Source organism: Nycticebus coucang, chromosome 1, assembly GCF_027406575.1.
Source record: "Nycticebus coucang isolate mNycCou1 chromosome 1, mNycCou1.pri, whole genome shotgun sequence".
NCBI lineage: Eukaryota > Metazoa > Chordata > Mammalia > Primates > Lorisidae > Nycticebus > Nycticebus coucang.
The window spans coordinates 167,475,659-167,495,057 of record NC_069780.1 but is presented as its reverse complement, the minus strand read 5'-3'; the positions used below and the strand labels follow the sequence as shown (position 1 = coordinate 167,495,057).

Below are 19,399 nucleotides of genomic sequence, written 5' to 3'. Positions count from 1 at the left end.
CAGAGAAATATCAGGGCTGCCATCCAATCGGTACGTCCTACTATAATGTGCTGGCCAGGGTCTTTTCTGATTAGCTATGCTGGAACTGCTTTAAAATGTTTTGAGTTAAATTTTATTTAAAGTTTTTTTTTTTTGGAGACAGAGCCTCAAGCTGTTGCCCTGGGTAGAGTGCTGTGACATCACAGCTCACAGCAACCTCCAACTTCTGGGCTCAAGTGATTCTCCTGCCTCCGCCTCCCAAGTAGCTGGGACTACAGGCACCAGCCACAATGCCCGGTTATTTTTCGGTTGCAGCCATCGTTGTTTGGCGGGCTCAGGTGTATGTGGCTGGTGGGTTAGCCGCTTGAGCCACAGGCACTGAGCCTATGTAAGTTTTTATTTAAATTTTATTAACAGTTTATTCAAACTTCCACAAACAATGCTAGATGTTTATTTAATATTATTCCTTCTCTCTTTCTTCCTTTCCAGTACCACTTTCATTTTATTTAGTACCTCAAGGTAACCAACTAAAGAGAAGAACATCCCCCAACTTCCCCTGCATCTAGGGGTGACATCATTCTGACCAATAAAATCTAAGCAAATTCCACTAAGAGCATCTGGGAAAGCTCTTTCAAAGAAAGCCAATTCAGCAGGCCCTTGATTTTGCCTTTTTTATTGTTTTTCTTCTTGCCTGGAGCACAGTCTTGAAGCTGGAGATGGGATAGCTATCTTGGGCTTGGGGATTGCTACAAACAAAGACAGAAGGAACCTGGGTCCATGAGGCCACTCTTTGGCTATTTCATCAATCCTGTGTGCCTTCCTCTGGATACCTTAATACCTGACAAAGATAAACCTCTAATTTCCTTAAGCCCCTGGCTAATCAGGTTTGGTGTGATACACAGCCTAATACCATTCTACCAGAAACAATTCTAACTGTGAAGTTCACTACTGGGAGATTCCACGTGAAGCTATGTGTCACGAAAGCACTACAAAGTGGATATGATTTTAAAAGGTACAATTTCAGACATCATTTTGTTCAATATCTTTGTGGAGATGAAAAGACAGGCTGGATAAAGTTGTTTATTTGTCTCAAATCCCACAGCTGGTTACTGGCAAAGTGAGGCTGGGTTGATTACTTTGCTGCCTTGAAACATAATAACATCCATGTAAAATTACAGAATGGCTGGCCATTTGAATGGACAATATCAACTTCAGCTGATTAGAAATGTGTACTGAGTAAAGGAAAATAATTCAACAAAATGTGAATGATGAAACCAGACTTCATCCTTGAATCTTTGATTTCCAATCCTCCTCTTCCCCACACTGAAGGTCTGATCAATTTTACCCTCTAAATCTGTCCTTCAGGGAGCCTTCCTGGATGGGGCCCTCCCTCAGCCTCCTTGGTGGGCGCCATGTTCCTGGACTCCTCTGACATCCTGCCTTCCTTAGAGCACTCGTCCCACTGTGAGCTCCTTTTCTCTTTCCTGGTTCTTACCTACTCCACTCCAGGATCAGGTCTACCTGTATTATTAGGATATGCTTAGCACCTTGGGATAACCCAGTAACTATTCATAGCTCACACTCAGACTTTGGAAAAAAGGCAATTTTCTAAAATTTGGTTTTTTCATTGGGCATGAAAATGTTTAACTACAAATGACTTTGGGAAGTTTATACCAACCCGTGGCAAATCTCTTCAGAAGTGAATAGGCTAGCAAAAAGAAGGAAAGAAGACAGAAAAGAAGGGAGAATGGGAAGGAGGGAAGGACAGGAAAGAAAGAAAAGATTTAGAAATATAGATATCTTTCACAGATTAGCACATATAGTGTCAGGGATGGGGCTGGTAGGTGCCTAGGTTGAACTGAAAGTCATAGAATTGAGGCTTTCTGAAACAGACTTTGCAGGATTTAGACACAGTTGTGTCAGGTATACTAGAGACTTCAGCAGAACTCACTTAGCAATCTTAGGTGGGGATGCTGGTATTGGAATCCTAGAAAATACAGGGGGACAATATTTACTTTAATGATACATCTTCCAGACATGACAAGAGAGAGGACTACAGAATTATCTAGGAAATTTAATAATGAGCACTCTGGGATAATTAAAGAAACAGTCAGGATTGCCAGCGTGGGCAGGACACTTCTAGAAAGCACCAATTATCTACCCAATGCTTCCCAATGAAGCTTGAGAGGAAATTCCTTGGAAGCCTTCTTCATGTTTTGAATGCTAAGTGAGGAATAACAGTAAAATTTGGCTCCAATGCAAGTTCTAAATTCTTTGGCACAAGGTGGAGCAAGATGTTTGCTTACTTGTGCAAATTAGGAATAGACATACAACTTTAAGCAGTGGAGTCTATCGTAGTAGTAGGGAATATTTGTCTTTTTTACAGCATGCATTGCAATTCTTAATTATCTGGTATATTTGTGCATTTACTTATTTGTTTTCACTGTTCTCTTACCCAAATGTAAACTCTGGGAGGGCAAGACCCTTAATTCCCAGTGCCCACCACAATGACTGGCTGACTCAAAGATTTGCTTGTCAATAAATATCTGTTAAATGAATGAATGAAAGAGTTACTGACCACACGTAAATGAAATCCTACCTTCAGTTTTACCTTCAGTAAAACATTCTCATATAGTCACTACTTGTAAGAAAATGAATCTACACATCAGATTTTAAAATGTTGAATCTATAAAAGGGGGTTTGTTTGCAAAATCTGTGGGCACAGTGATGACATTTTCCATCTTACCTGTTTACTCACTGTTGTTATTTGGATCACATATTCTAGAGACATTTTACATCCTCTCAGTTCTCTTACTCATTATTAATCCACTTCTATTTAAGGCACCCATTTCACATTTTTTGTCTTTGTATGATGCCACAGATTTTGAAAAAGTTTGCAAGAAAACAACAGACAAGTAGTCTCTGAATCAGATGATCCTGTCTTTCTCTTGGTTCTGTGTTTAAGATTTAGCACAATGTTTTGGCACACAGTAGGTGCTTAATAAATGCTAACAACTGAACAATGAATGAATCATTGAGGTATTCTAGAGCATTCAGTAGAAAGAATACAAGCAAAAGGGGCTGTGTTGTCTAAAATCCAGGTCAAAACAGAGAGAATGTAATGTATTTGTTGTGTGAGCATCAGAAAGTGATAATAGGAGGAATGTCAAATCAAATTTTGAGGTAATTTTGCCTTTGATTTTTTTGCAGCATTTACAAAAGACAGCCAAAGTTCCAGGAAGAAAAAAAGAGCAATGGGAACACCGTGTCTCTCAAATTACCATATGTATATTATTTACCAGCATGGTGAGGCAAACAATGAAGATATTAGGAGAATGAAGTTTATTCTCTTTGTAGTTGTGATAAAGTATCAGCCCTGTCACTGTAGAAAGCTGGTTCTCACATCAGCCTGGATTCAGCAGGTACTGAAAATCTATTTCAAATGCTTTATGCTGGCAGCTGGGCACAGGCACTTTCTGACTGCATCGAAATACGTATCTGTTTTTTTCTGACATCTTTTGCTGGTGATCCAGTTGTCCTAAGGGTGATTTAATGAAAGAGGAACAAGCTAAAGGCAAGCAGAGAAATGCTTCTCTTTAGTATCTGCATCTCTATTTGATGAATCATGGTAAGAAAAAGTAGACAGGTCCTAATTTATGTCAGCTGCACAGCAAACAGCTGCCTGCCTTCCTGGTTAAGGGAAGACGTCCCCACTCTACAAAGCTCTCAGAACTTTGTAGTAGATGAATCTTTGGAGACAGCCTATTCCTACCAAATGTACCCTTTAAGATCCTTTTTGTGACACACCATACATTACAGCAGTGGTCTCCAACCTTTTTGGCACCAGGGACTGGTTTTATGGAAGACAATTTTTCACAGATTGTGGGGGTAGGCATTAGATTCTCATAAAGAGCATGGAACCTAGCTGGCTCTCATGTGCACTTTATCGCAGGGTTTGTGCTTTTATGAGAATCTAATGCCACTGCTGATGTGATAGCTGGTGCTCAGCCAGTGATGCAAGTGATGGGGAGCGGCTGTAAATGAAGATGAAGCATTTTTCATCTTTCTTTGCTGGCCCAGTTCCCCGAAGGCCATAGACCAGTACTGGACCATGGCCCAGGGGTTGGAAACCATAGCACTAGAGGATTTTTTGAACTCTCCTTGAGCATTTGCATGGCTTTCTCTATGCCTCTACTCTACCTTGTACACACCACTCTTGTTGCACGATTGCAACCTAACAAAATGTGCTTGTCTTGCCCATTATGAGGACTTTGAGGACAGGGATCCGGATTCACCTTTGTATCTTCAAAACTTTGCTGAATGCCTAGCTCATGGCAGGTCTTGAACAAATGTTTGCTGAGTGAATGCAAAAATAACTCCCAAAGGATACCTGTTCTTTATTTAGAAAATTCTTTATGAAACAATGTAATATATAAGAAATATCCAGATTTCTATCTACCTATCAATGACTCAGGGAATTGGAGTCGAGACAGGAAAATAAACAGTCTGTCACTGCAGAATACTCTGTATTTATATGGACTTTTATTTGCTGAAAGGGATCATGTCCCTAAAACCTGTATTCAATGAAAGCCTGGTAATGCTAGGTTAGTTTTTATCCACTTTTAGCACAGGAATGTAATTAACTTGAGCTTTTATTTATTTCTATTTTACTGGTTTAAACTCCTTTTCATTTTCAATGAAAGAGGAGAAAAGCAACAGTGAGCACTGTGGTTCATGATCTTTTAATTCTAAAGTAATTTCAATTTGAAAACACATTTGGTTCTACTCAATGTCTAGTTATAGACAATCCATCATTGAGGAAGCTCCAGACCCCAGACACTTGGGGTCCCTCTCCAGGGGGCAGTTTTGTGGCCAAGGCTACAGGTGAGCTCTAAACCACTTTGGAATCTAGCTGGCTGTGGGTGGTTGATGGCAATGTTTACCAGAGAAATGAAACAATTAAGACGGAGAAGGAAGCAGTAGCTTTCCTGGGCTGGTTACTTCATTGCTTACTTTCTCCAGCTCTAATGAGTCCTAACTACTCCACAGGTTGAATAAATATCCCCTGACAATGTTGAATAAACATCTCATGACAGTGATAGACAATCAGAAGGAGGAGCCTGGAGGAAAAAGATGAGTCATGCACAGCCCAGTGTACTTGGCAGGAGTCAGAAGGGAGGGTGCCACACCAGAATAGTTTTCAAAATATAGCTAATGCAAATGGCATTTGAATGCTGTTGAGTGGAGAGAGATTCCCCATGAATTAATTGGGTCTCTGATAATTGCTTTAAGCATGACTGTTCATAGAGTTTCCTTAAGCTATTGATGATACAAACTGGTTGACAAAGGCAACTTCCTCATGACCTTTGAAGGTAGGATAAAGAAATTCTTATAAAGGTAGGCTTACTCCCTGCCAGAGTCTGGTTCAGTCAAACAACTAATCAGTCATTGTAAGCATTCAATATGACATGTTTAGTACTGATTATTTAGACAGGACCACAATAGCCCCTGAGGGTAGGATTTATGTGCATATAATGGGGATCATATGGTGATGAAATACACGGGATGCTTGTCCGCAAAGAGTTTACAGTGTCGTGGGAGACAGGCATGCAAAGTAATTAATTTCAGTACAGATTTGTAGATGTATTTTTTTTTTTTTTTTTGACAGAATCTTGCTCTGTTGCTCAGGCTGGAGTGCAGTGGCATCATCATCACTATTGCAATTTCAAACTCCTGGGCTTGAGTGATCCTCCCACCTTGGCCTTTCAAGTAGCTAAGACTACAGGCATGTGTGAACATGCCTGGCCACATTTTTAAAACTTTTTTTTTGTAAAGACAAGGTTTTGCTATATTGCCCAGGCTGGTTTTGGACTTGAAGCTACCTTCCTGCCTCAGCCTCCCAAAGTGCTAGGATTATAGGCATGAGCCCCTGAGCCTGGCTTGTATGTGTATTTTTGAGGATAGTTATTTTCTTCATAACATACATCTCCTTGCAACATGCACATTATTTTATTACACTGGAGTTTAATTTCCTCCCACAAAGGACTTTTCACTTTAAGAAGAGATACACTTTAACAGAGCCCTTTCCTAAGCATGATTTTGTCCCATAGATGACTGGCAACCTTATTTTTTAACTGAGGGTTGGGGAACATCTTGCTATCTCCCCCATACAGGAGTCATTACTAAAATACTTGCTAAGAATATGAAGTTAGGAACACAAGGGGTTACTACCCAGGCTGCCAGTGGTTCAGAGGTATGGACATTTAATTCCTCTTGCTACAGGAGAGGATGGAGGCCTCAGAATGTCTAGGATAACTTGAGGGCTTTTTGGAGACTGCTTCTGCCAGAGTGACTGTTTAATCAGGGCAATCAGGTAAGTTTTACGAAAACTCAGTTTTATTTAGTCCCCAAAACTTTTTGAACCAAGCTTTCTTTCAATTTTTTGGAAAAGAGTTGGAGAAGAGAGAGGGAAGTGGGAATACCCAACTAGACTGGGGACAGAAAAGAACTCCCCTGCTGCCCTCTTCACTGTCCTCCCCCCACTCCTCTCTCTAAACTCTAGGGCCCATAATGGGAATGGATATTGGGAAGAAGAAGAACACGCTGAACAAGCTCCACCTTCTCTTCTCAGCGTTCTCCCATCTGCCAAGCTACTGTAGAAAACACTATGGAGATTACTCAACGAACTAAAAGTAGACCTATCATGCAATCCAGCAAGCTGACTATTGGGTATTTGCCTGAAGGAAAAGAAGACTTTTCATAAAAGAAATACCACCCACATGCAAATGTTTTTTGCAGGACAATTCACAATTGCAAAGATGTAGAATCAACCCAACTGCCCATCAATTCATGAGTGGATTAACAAAATGTGGTATATGTATACCATGGAGTGCTACCATGCAATGAAAAATAAATTAGTATCTTTATCAACAATATGAATGGAACACTGGAGACCGAGACCATTCTGCTAAGTGAAGTATCTCAAGAATGGAAAAACAAACAAGACGTGTACTCACTATTAAATTGCAACTAACCGATGGGTAACCCCCCCCCCACCATGTGCCCAAAAGGGAGTAAAACTCAGTGGAAAGCAACCAGGGGGAGATACAAGGAGGGGCAGAACCTACCTGTGCTGTAATGAGCACAGTGAATACGATTTGAGTGACAGGAACTCCTATAGCCAGGACTCAAGCATTACCAAAGTGATCCTTGTAACCCAAAACATTTGTATCCCCTGAATATTTTGAAACAATTTTTAGAAGTTCCTTTTGTCCCACCATAGGTCACTGACTCCTCATGTAATTTTCTGTTTCACAGTTTCTTATATTAACCCTACTAGAAAGGACAGCAGAACTTTATTGCAATATTGGTGGGTGACAGCTTCCTCTGGGCAGGTGATTGTTCAGGCCCTGCTCCCGGGGCCCCTGATTTGTTAGGCTGGTGGCTACAGCACTCTGTGTGTTCATTCAGTGAGATGTGCTACTTGCACCACTTCTACAGTGCCGAGCAACAGCCCCGTGAAGCAAGAAACGCCAAGCTTCGCAGGCTCCCGGAGCCAGCATTCCCATCTCAGCAATTATAAAAACCCAGTTTTACAAAGCAGATTTCTGGTCTTGTCGAAATAAAATGCAGAGAGAGTTCAACTATTTTTCACTCAAAGTAGAGAATTTATGTCTTAGGAGGCAGAATTTAACTGGAGGTCAAGCAGTCATGGGACTCACAATAGCTAACAGCTGTAATTGTCTTATGCTCAGGATTAGTTGAGAAATCAGGGCCTCAAAATAAAGATAAATCCCTAATCAGAAGAGGTAAACTTAAGACAACCGCTATTTAATTGAACCAGGATATAGGAAAGATTGAAAATGCTCTTGCCTTTCAGAAAAGAAGCCTTCATTTATATTGGACAAATATATTCTAGGGCTAAAGAAGCCAATGACATGTGGCAGAAAAGGAAAGAAAAAAACAAAGGTTGAAAAAAAATAAAAAAAAAAACAAAACAAAGATTGACTCAAATATAAATGGCAGTTTTTATGGAACCAACTGGATAACAAAGTTGTCAGAGGGCAGGACATGTCAGTAAATTCACTATGGTAGAATTAGAAAAAAATTGCTTTTGAAATCTTATGAGAACAACACGTAAAATACATTTATTTTTATATACAGATAGGGAAGTGACAGAGAACAAATCACAGGTTTGATGTTTTTACTCATTTTTAAAGAAATGAGCCTTAAAGTTGTTTTGGCCCCCTGAATATATAGCACTACCTTAAGTTGGACAAATCTGCCATCTATCCTTTCAAATTTTTCAAATTGTCTTAAAAAAAACTGCAGTTATTTTGAACTTAGTTATCTAGAAAATTGCTTCAATCTCTACTTCACTTTGTATATTCAATTTTTCGATGTGGATAAACTATCCTGTACATGCGAACACTGGTCCAATCACTCAATTTGGGTTGAGCATTCAAGGTAAAGGGTTTTTGAGAATTGGTGATTTTTTTTTTGTAATATCAATAAAGGGAGTAGAAGATACAGTTCCTAGCCTCTCTCAAGAAAAAATAAGGCTTTTTTTTCACCCGAGGTAGATAGCCACTATTTACTGAAAGCTCCTGTGTGAGCTGAGAAGGGGCCAAGGAAAGAAGAAAATGGACAGGTCTGAGGCGGAACACGCGCTCCATTGCTGGTGGGTCATGTGAGCCTGGACCAGCTTGAATCTTTAAATGTGAAGTTCTTCCTTATCAGAGAGGAACAACAACATTCACCCAATAGGAGGGTCATCAGGATGAAACAAGACACCAGGGACAGGCACCTGGCATACAGCCCCTGCCCAGTAAATACTGGTTCCCTTCCGTCTCTTGGATAAAAGGATCTTAGAAACCATTTAGTTCAAATCCTGCTTTTGAAAAAGACATTTAGAAAAAAATCAACATGTGACAGTAATGTGATGTTGCCAACAAAGAAATTCCTAGTTTTGAATTTTAAAATGCCATTGTTTGCATTTATGTAGGTACAATATATGTTTGGGAGGTCTTAGAAATGCTGAAAATAGCATTTTTTTTCCTTATTTTGTTATTTCCAAAAAGTGTATATAGGTAAGATAAGTACACAAAACTCTATTTATATACATACAAAATGTATTTTTTAGGATGGATTAGCCCTCTAAAGTTCTTGAAGACTGCAGGAAGATGGTTTTCAATAGCTATCTGTCAAATAGCACTTTGGACTTTAAAGCATCAAATAAATGAAGCTGGTAATCTTTACCTACCACGATGTAACTGAAAGTCTTAGAATTTAAAATATTGGGTTGCTTAGTAACTTTCTCTTTTAGTATAATTAGTAACCAGCTTGTTTACATTTGACTGACCTTAAAATATCCAAGATTTAATTATTATGGGAGTTTAAACCAGCATGCCTAATATCAGTTTAGCTTGTAATTTTGATAATATCTCTATTTATTTCTTCTGAGTGAGCCAGATATGGTACTCCAGATCTGAGGGCTAACTGGTTGACCTAGTTTGGAAGAACTAAGGAAGCTGTATAGTTTTAGCAAATTAAAACTTTTGATAATAATCCTCAAAGTACTCAGTTTTCACCCAGTGCACACATATGACAACTGGGATAGACTGGCAGAAAGCTAAGCTTCTTATACAATTTCTGACAATTGTTGTTGCTATTTTGGGTGCCCTTCAAAAGGTCAGGGTATCTTCTGAGGAGCTTAGCAACACTAATTTATAGGTTTATTATCTACGTGTTCAATTAAACATATCTTGAAGAAACCATTTTCTTTTCTGCTGCGTGCCTCCAGTGAGTTACATTGTTTGTATTTCCTATTGTTTGCCTTTAAATAAAGGCAATAATTTAGATATTTTCAGTGGGAAATTCTGTAGTATGATTTGGGGCATGGATTAACCAAGTATAAGAGTGTCCACAGGGCCAGAGGCATCTAGGAAGATCTCTCCAAGGGAATGGGGATTGGTCTATGGTTTTGCAGAAGGAACACAATTTTCTAATTGAAGATGAAAACCCAAACTATGGGCTGTACTTTTGGGAAAATGGGAGCCTTTTGGTCAATTTTAACCACCGTCTGCAGTCTTCATATCTACATTTCCTTTAAAGCAACAACAAATGAAATTGTTGCTGTCAGACTAATGACTCATAATAACTCTTTGTTATAATAAACCTGGATTAAAATGACTTAATTTATAATACCATTAATCGTCATGGAAATGTTCAATTAATAGTCATCACCTGCATTTTCTGGAAGTATGGCTACATCCTTAATAGTCTGTCATAAAATTAAGGTTTCCCAAGGGTAAGGTACATGCTAAATATTGGAAGGAAGAGCATTTTGACTGAGAGTAGTTATGAAAACCATAAAATCAATGACCACGGAGATAAAGATAAAAACAAATCCTATTTCATGTGCCTTGGAGGAGATAAGACAATATAGAAGCTGCGAGAGACATTCTCCCAATAATCAATAACCCTCTCACATTTTCATTGATTTTCTACAGTAAACTAATAGGTCTTTGGGGTGGAGGAGGGGCCGTTGCACTTCCTGCAGGTCTTAGCTACGGATTGTTACAGGTAGCAGACAACCAAAACATATCTGATGAATGGATAAAGGAATGAACAGACTGATTTGATAAAGTTGTTTTTTTTTTTTTTTTTGCAGTTTTTGGCCAGGGCTGGGTTTGAAGCCACTACCTCTAGTATGTGGGGCTGGCGCCTTACTCCTTGAGCCACAGGCACTGCCCTGATTTGATAAAGTTTAAAAATCAGCATTGGGGGAAATGACAAGGTTTCACCACTCAAGCCATATCTCTGAGGCTATGGTAAACATTACTGCCATTTACCAATGTTTCTAGCTCTCCTTTCTTTCTGGACGTGCAGGAGACCATACTCACTTGTTCTACTGAATTTAGAAATGGCTGCATGAGACATGAAATGTAAGAAGAAGTGACTTAAATCTTCCCAGATGTCCCTCCGTAATGGTCATGGAATCATAAGCTGAGAGGAAGGAGCTGTAAGATGGAAGCAGCTGCTTGGATTACCAAGCCAACAAGAGGATTGCTACTTGGGAGAATTTCCTGGATCCACAGCAGGTCTGATGAGCTAGAAATAAACCCTTGTTGTTAAGTCAATGCATGGCAAATCGTTTATTCCAAAGATGATCAAGATGACCAAAGATATCTTCCATCCAACTTCTGTGTGGACTTGCCACCCTCTCATCAAGAGGTGGAGTCCACCCCCCACCCTCTCCCTTTGATTTGGGGGTGGCAGTGATGCCGCAGGACTGCCAAGACTAATCATGAAAGAAGCTTCTCCAGGTACGCATAGTCCTGGAACTCTCGCTGTCTGCATGCCCCCTCTCAGAATCCAGCTGCCATGGAGCCAGGCAACCTGCAGAGTTCACATATGGATAGGTACTCTTGTCACCATCTCGACTAAGCTGAGTCATCCCAGCCAGGCACCAAACATGTGAGTGAAGAGGCCTCCCGATGATTTCAGCCCCCAAGCTATCTGAGTGCTCACAGCTGAGACTCCAGATGCTGCACAACTGATATAAGATATCACAACTGTGTCATGTCTAATTTCCACAGACCCACAGAATCTGTGAGTATAATAAAATAATTGACGTTTTATACTGCAAAGTTTGGGGTGGTTTTTTATAAACATCATTAATTTAACTCATCCTAATAGAAAAGTGTTGTTCAGAAATAAAGTAAGACAAAAAATGCTATTTTCATTTTTTTTTGGGGGGGGGTGTTAATGTCTTATATGTACCACAATCCTAGGGAAATTACACAGGAAAAATCAGTGAGATCTACTCTTTTAAAATGATAAACCACATTCCCACCATCTCATTCATGCATACAACATTCTGTCAACTGATTTGATAGAGCACAGCAATTTTTACCATTTCACCCATGCAAGATTTATTCTGGAAGTAACTATCTACTTCCATGCCTCAAGGAAACAAATGATACATTAAAAAATACCAACACATGATAAAATGCAATGAAAAAAAATGGCAGGCTCATATTATGGGATGATTGATGTTTCAGAAATAGGTGGCATTTAAACCTTTACCGCACTAGATATAGATTTCAGATGTTGCCATGTAAGTTCAGAGACTTCTTAATAAATATTGCCCCCACCTTAAAATTATCAGCACAAAAAACTTAGCATAGAAAACCTCTGCCTATATGATAGTAGTAATTAATCAGCGTAATTTTAAGGTTCTACAGATCTAGGGCCAAATGGACATCAGGAAGCCAAACTCGTACACGCATTTGCTGAATAAGGTCTAGATCACAGTTTCTTAATTAAACTTTGCAGGTCAGTTTTCATTCTTCACAGTATGCTGGGAGACATGCACCCTATAGAAATTATAATATACATATTGTGAGTTGGCAGCAAAGTCAAAATAAATATTCTAACCCAGGAGAAAACCAATCCAGAGCAAGTACTTAACCATACTCGGAAGACAATGATATACAAGATGATTTCATATCGTTCATCTCTCACTCACAGCAACAAGACAGGGAGAATGATACCAGGCTCCCACATTGGGGTGATGTGAACTTTCACTAAATATCACACAACTTAGAGGTAAGCCAGCACATGGGAAGGACCTGGAATTAAATTGCATCTCCTCTGTTAACTTGCTGCTTGAGCCTCAGCAAATAACTTCTATATGTCTCAGTTTCCTTCTTTTTATTTATTTATTTATTTATTTAAGACTCATCTGTTCCCCTAGGTAGAGTGTTTTGGTATCATGTCATAGCTCACAGCAACCTCAAACTCCTAGGCTCAAGTGATCCTCTTGTCTTAGCCTCACCATCAGCTGGGACTACAGGCACCTGCCACAACACCTGGCTGTTTTTAGAGATGGGGTGTTGCTCCTGCTCAGGCTTGTCTTGAACTCCTGAACTCAAGCAATCCACCCTCTTCGGCCTCCCAGAGTGCTAGGATTATAGTCATCAGCCACTGTGCCTGGCCTTCCTTCTCTTTTATATGAGGATAATATCCATTTAACACAGTTATTCTGAAGAGGGGAAATCATATCTATGAAGTTCCTGGTACATAGTGAGCACTTAATAAATAGTGGCTATCATTACTATATTTTAATAGGACAGATAATTCATAGCAATCCCTCCAAAACAAAGCTATACAGATGAAATAACCCTTGGATTACAAAATCCAGAGGTTAATGTTCCTCTTGATCCGGGGTCCTCAAACTGGCCCGCGGGCCACATGAGGTGGTGTGATTATATTTGTTCCCATTTTGTTTTTTTACTTCAAAATAAGATATGTGCAGTGTGCATAGGAATTTGTTTATATACATGTATTTTTAAACTATAGTCCGGCCCTCCAACGGTCTGAGGGACAGTGAATTGGCCCCTGTTTACAAAGTTTGAGGACGCCTGATCTTGATAATTTGCTGAGAGAACTACGGTTTGGATCCTAGTGAAGGCATGATGATGCTCTTTTGGGTTGCCTTTTTATGGTGCTGTCTAGGCCAACTCACCTGGGATTGCCTCTCTCAAAAGATACATAATGATCAGTTTCAAATCTGCCTGTCCAGGTCTGTGGCCCAGAGATTTACATCCTAATCTTTGCAGCCTCATTCCTCACAAAAGCCATATGCAAAACCGGCTGGTAAGCGGTAATTCTGTCTCCACTGGGCTTTTGTCAGTGACATTGAAATGATTGCTCTTATATAACAAGCAAATGGAGGAAATGATTTGCAGGCCAATGATTCACACACAGCTACTGTTGCATTCTAAGAGTCTTTCCTTTGCTCAGGGTGGATTGTTGCTTTTGTGACTGTCTCTTCCTATTTCTTGCCCACCTCTGCCACCATCACACATACACAGATGCACGCACATCCATTATTATTTCTGCAAGGCTACAAAGTCAGTTGCCTTGTTCCAGTGCAGTTGTCTGGACCCAAGTATAATAGATTCCCATTTGTTTAAGTCTGACCCAGTAATCAAATCCCAAGTATCATCCCAGTTTGCTTTACTTACAGCCAATGAGGTCATTGATAATGAGGTTCATGCCTCCATAGAGAGTCCACATGACAGATTCCAAAATCAATCACACAGAGGTGAAAGGCTCCTTTCTTCGGTTTTGATAATAATTTTCTCAGACTCTGGAGGATGTGCTGACACCTGCAAATAACTCCAGCTCATCAAAACTGAATCCTGAAGTTTAGAATTAAATAAAATATATGTGAATATTTCCTGCACTAAATGGAAGGTACAGTTTCCAGGTAGAAGACCCTTATGAGTTCCAGAAGTGTCAATCTCAGAGGCCTTCGAGAAGTAAAAGTGTCCAACCTTCTGTTTTACATTTGAAGAAACAAAGACTCTGAGAGTTTGCACTGGAGGCTCAGATAATTCAAGGTACAAGAACTCTAAGAGGTTATGAAAATGATCTCTCAAACATCTTAGTGCCTAAATCCTTTATGACACATTTTTAACTTTATAGTTATTTAGTCTCACACTGTCCTTCCTGTTTTTTACTTATTTATGTATATATTTATTTATTCTTTGCTATTATATCATAAAAAAAGAGAATATGTCCTTCATATGTGAAGAAAATATTACTACCAGCAGGGAACGCTCGTTTTCTTGAAGACTTTTCTCAAGAGCAGTGAGAGATTTATACTCTTTGGCCTGATCCTGTTGTAATCAATTCTCATTTGTGAAGCTGAGATGAATGTGTGGCCATGACACAGAATGGAACCAATTTGTGCAGAAACAGCAATTCATTAATATCAGAATACAACCAATTGGGCTAACTGGTTTTTACTTCTTTGCTCACATAAACCACAGTTAAAAAATCATCAACTCTTTGTAACAAGTGAGAAAAATGAACAAGGATATAAATTATAACATGAGTAAGACTAAATATCTGTTTAACTAAACTTCTGCTTAACAATGGCAGTCATTAGTACTTAACAGACACCTGGGTTTGGATGTTGTTTCAGAGTTAATGAGATGGGCAACCACAATCCTCAATTTTAGGATGTGAGAACAACAGCTTAAAAGGATTAAAAGAGTTGTTGGAGATTCCAAAGCTAAGAAGGGTCACTCCCACAACTGGAAGCCAGAACAGAGCTTATCCTACTGTGCCTGGGTAATTTTAGGCACTGACCTTTAGATGAAGGGACAATGGCTTACAAAGATACTTCTAACTCATTAGTGAAACAAAAGATAAGTCATGATTTCACAAAGAGTTCTTTCCAGCTGTGAATAGTAGTGTACTGAAAAATACAGGCGTGCACACAATTTTATAGATTGTTTGCATGGGCAGAACAGTACAAGTTCATCTCCCTGATTTTGTAACACTTGTTTTTACCATGGTTCAAGCCAGCCAGGTGCTTATTTTGATTGCCACCAGTAATGTAGTTTATAATGATGTCACTTCTATGTTACTGAAGAGGAAAGTAAATTAAAATGTTGACTTCGTCTCTCTAGTCTCTCTCTCTCTCTCTTTTTTTTTTTTTTTGCAGTTTTTGCCCACGGCTGAGTATGAACCGGCCACCTCCAGCATATGGGGCCAGCGCCCTATTCCTTTGAGCCACAGGTGCCACCCTCTCTAGTTTCTCAAGAGAAAAGGCCTTGCATCATCCTTCACTCCAGTCTCGCTCTTGTTTACTCCACAACCAACCCACTGGAAAATCCTGTTGATTTTATCTTTAAAGGAGATAAAAAATGCAACTTCCTCTTCCTTTCTTCACTGTCACCACCCTGGTCTGAGTGACCAGCATCGGCTCCCAGCTGATCTCTCTGCCTCTCTCGTTGCCCTGGTGGCCTGTTTCCAACACAGCAGCCAGTAGGATTCTTTCAGAATATAAGTCAGATCATATTTTTCTGTTCTAAATCTTCCAAAGGTTTCCCATCTCACTCAAAGTGAAAGTCAAAGTTATGCAGTGATCTACAAGACTCTCAAGATCTGGTCTGCAGGCATCCCTGCTAGTCCACTCCCACCATCCCCAGCCCCAGCGCCCTCCTGCCGCTCATGCCTCTGAGCGCCTCAGACAAGTCCCTACCTCAGGGCTTTTACATTTGCTAGTCCCGCTGTCTACAACACTCTTCCCTCAAGTATCTTCCGTGGGGAACTTGCTTTCTTAACTGCTTTGCTCAAAGTTACCACGTCAGTGAGCCCTGAGCCAGTTCTTCCCCTTGACTTCTCCCACTTCTGCACGACATTCTGAGTATGAAGAAGAGTTCACTGCCCAGTGGCCCTGAGCCCACTTCCAAGACACGTGGACATGAGAGTGGATCTCATAGAAGAATTATAGATACCTACATGGGGCTGCTTCTAAATGAAGCTTCTTCAAGTTGTGACTACACTTCCTTCCAGCTTGTCTCACTAAATGCCCAAGAGAACTCCTAATTCAAAGTCAATTCCATGTTTCGTGAAAAAGCCCAAGAAATGCCCTGCCTAAGATTTCTGTCCCTGGATATATCAGTTCCAGGCTATCCTTTTCCTGTAGACTGCGCTTCAAAGTTTTTCTTTATGGAAACTTTATGTATCTGGGCCCAGGGCAATATCTTATATATGAAATATGTATTTCTTACCAGGTCTGAGGGCAGAAACTACTGACAGGCCAAATTTGCATCAGCACAGTATCGTCTTGATTTCCTATGCAAATCCTGAAGTTTTGGGGGAGGTCTCAGAGCACTTCAAAGGGGCTGAGTTACTCATGCAACCATTTCTTGGCTGATGAGATACCAGGGAGGACTTGGCCTCTGTCCTTAACAGAGCAGAGCTTGGTGGCCTTGGTGAGGTTGCTCGTGCCACATCCAATGTAAGTCCAAAATATAGATGAAGAAGGTCAGAGCAGCATCACAGCGTGTCCACCCCAGACAGGACCGGACATCCTCATTCACCTAACACCTCACTGTACTAATGACCAGGAGGGCCATGGTTCCAAGACCCTCAGACCCCTCCCGCAGGCACACATAGCCTCGTCTCGTTAGAGCCATGGAAAAGCCCCAAAAGGGCAAGGAGTGACATCCTGATGATATTATTCCCTTTCCCCTGGGAACTATAAAATTTCTCTTCTAGAAAAGACCTATGTCTTCATATGTTAATACTGCTTTGGCTGAGTTTTGGCAGTCTTTGAAAAGGCACCTTAAAAATACTTCTCTGTGTTCTAATTAATACCTTCTTCCCAGCTGAGGAATCTGCTGATAAATTTTCCATTAATAGAATTATGACAAATTTGTTTCTTGCCTTATTCTTGCCCTGGTACGAAACTCCTTCTATAAGACAAACAGTCACAGACACCCACTTTGGGTATTCAGAAAACCTGTGGGTATGCCGAAAATGATGGTCTTTTCTTTGGAGTTAAGGCAGGCTTCTGTAAGGCAATGATGTTAGCGCTGGCATCAAAACCCTTGCGCTGTCTACATTCTCACAACAGCAGAGGAAGCTGAATGTTCTTACCCTGTCATCTTTGATCTAGGAAGAGTGGATGGAGGGCACTCTGAGCAAGCAACACAGTCTCCTGCAGTTGCTTTTATACCTGTTATTTGTGTGTTCCCCTCCTGAGCTAGACCAGGAGCATAGTACAAGCAGGAAAAGATCATTTTTGTTTGTGTTGCTTATAACCCAGAAAAAAGGAGGAAAGAAGACCACCAGGGAATGAAGAAGGAATACAGAAATGCTCAGAGATAACTGATGATTCACGAGATGCCTTCCCAGTTACTCACTGCTTATAAACACTGCGCTCTTATTAAATACGTATGAATAATTCGGTAGCATAGTGCACAGCTTTCAGTTTTATGCCTGTCCCACATTCTCTTATTTTATATCTTTTGCTCACTCTACAAAATTCTGAAAGTGTTAATCTAAGGACTTACATCACCCACCACATGAATGGACCTGTGACCTGTGCTGGGCTGTCAGAGTTTTGATAAGTCTGTGAGTAAGCGTCTGATTGGAGCAGGGGCAGTTGGTTCTTTCCATGAGGCTGGTGCTGGGAGAATGCTGCAAGGACCCAACAAGCCTGGAAAGGCTGGTTCTTTCCTTCCGCATGGAGAAGGCTTGTCCCAGACCATGAAGCCAACACAGATAGAAAAAGAGATATAATACGAGAGAAAGGAAAGGGGAGGTGGCGGCTGCTGCTGGAACCCGGCACACAGTGCTGACTGCGGATCACCCCATGGCTGCTTCAGACTTTTCAGCTAATGATATTCATTTATATATTTATTTTGGCTTAGGTCAGTTTGAATTGCGTTTCTGGCACTTGCAACCAAACGGTCTTGATAACTGTCCCATTGTAAGTGGCAACATTGTAGCAGCGCGAGCAGCGAGGCATCATCTTCTATAGCATGGCAAGAGCAACAGGAGTCAGGGCTTGCAGCCCCATGGCAGGGAACTGGATTACAGTTTAGTGACCCACTGGTAGCCCTTCATTCTTCACTGGTTCCAGCCAAAAGTCACTACTAGGGCAACTAACTGCTTTGGCATCTTTCAGCCATCTCTTGGCTTCCAGGGAACCTTCATGGCTCCCTCTTTTCCTCTGAGAGTGCTCTAGTTAAGAAAGGAAAAGGAACAAAAAGTGTTTTTCCCTAGGCTTAGACCCATTGCCCCCCTCCCCGGCAAACTAGAAAAACTACAGCCCTGCATCTGCTTATTCTCAACCCAGGAAAACCAGAGTGTCACCAGAGGGCCCTCCAGCCTACTGACATAAATAAACAGTGTTGGCAGGAGAGAAAATCCTTGAATTGCAAGGGAATGCTTGGCTGTTATGTGAAGTGAGCAAACAAACCAGGCCTGTCCAACAAACGCTGAGGGGCCACCAGCATTCCTGCTGACCCAAGGAACGCAGCAAATTCCTGGAGGCAGCGGATTATATAAAAACCTAATATTTCCTTTCACAGTAACCATGCAATCAGGAATCTTAGTAAGAGGTTTGGGGGCATTTTCTGTATTTTCCACTAAAGCCACATGAACAAGCAATATTTGTACTTTTTTTGTTTTCTGTTACTAAGTGCAACCCAAACCACCGCTACTGGCATTTATTAGAAGGAATTCTTCCCCTCAGGGCTTTTCTAGGTGAGCCCTGGGACTTTAGTCATTCTTAGGATGACTTTTATTAAATAAAGCACTTTACAGATGAAATATAAAAGTGACCTGATTTTATCAGTTTAATGTGGCAGCATCCCTGCAGAGGAAAAGTGAATGAGATTTGAAATTTTAGAGTGTGGAATGGAATCAGAGAGGACGAGCATCACCAGGGCACAGAATCAATCCCCTCGGGGCTGAGATATGTTACTCTGTAATGGGTAGGCAACTACTGCCCTGGGTCAAATCCAGTCCACTGTAAACTAAGAATGGGTTTCACATTTTTCAATAGTTGAAGCAAAATACAAAATGGAATATTTTGTGACATGCA

At 40.6% G+C, this 19,399-nt stretch overlaps 1 protein-coding gene across 5 annotated transcripts in view; it reads right to left on the bottom strand.

The window, feature by feature from the left end:
- The window catches only part of PRLR (prolactin receptor), a 166,101-nt gene that overhangs the window by 73,923 nt on the left and 72,779 nt on the right, over positions 1-19,399 (bottom strand). The window contains exon 1 of one of the 5 annotated variants that reach the window (XM_053592265.1): positions 14,013-14,060. The exons of the other annotated variants lie outside the window; for them this stretch is intronic. The gene's annotated coding sequence lies outside the window, so the exon portion shown is untranslated. Of the gene's footprint in view, positions 1-14,012; positions 14,061-19,399 lie in introns of those variants that run through there. 5 annotated transcript variants of the gene reach the window in all.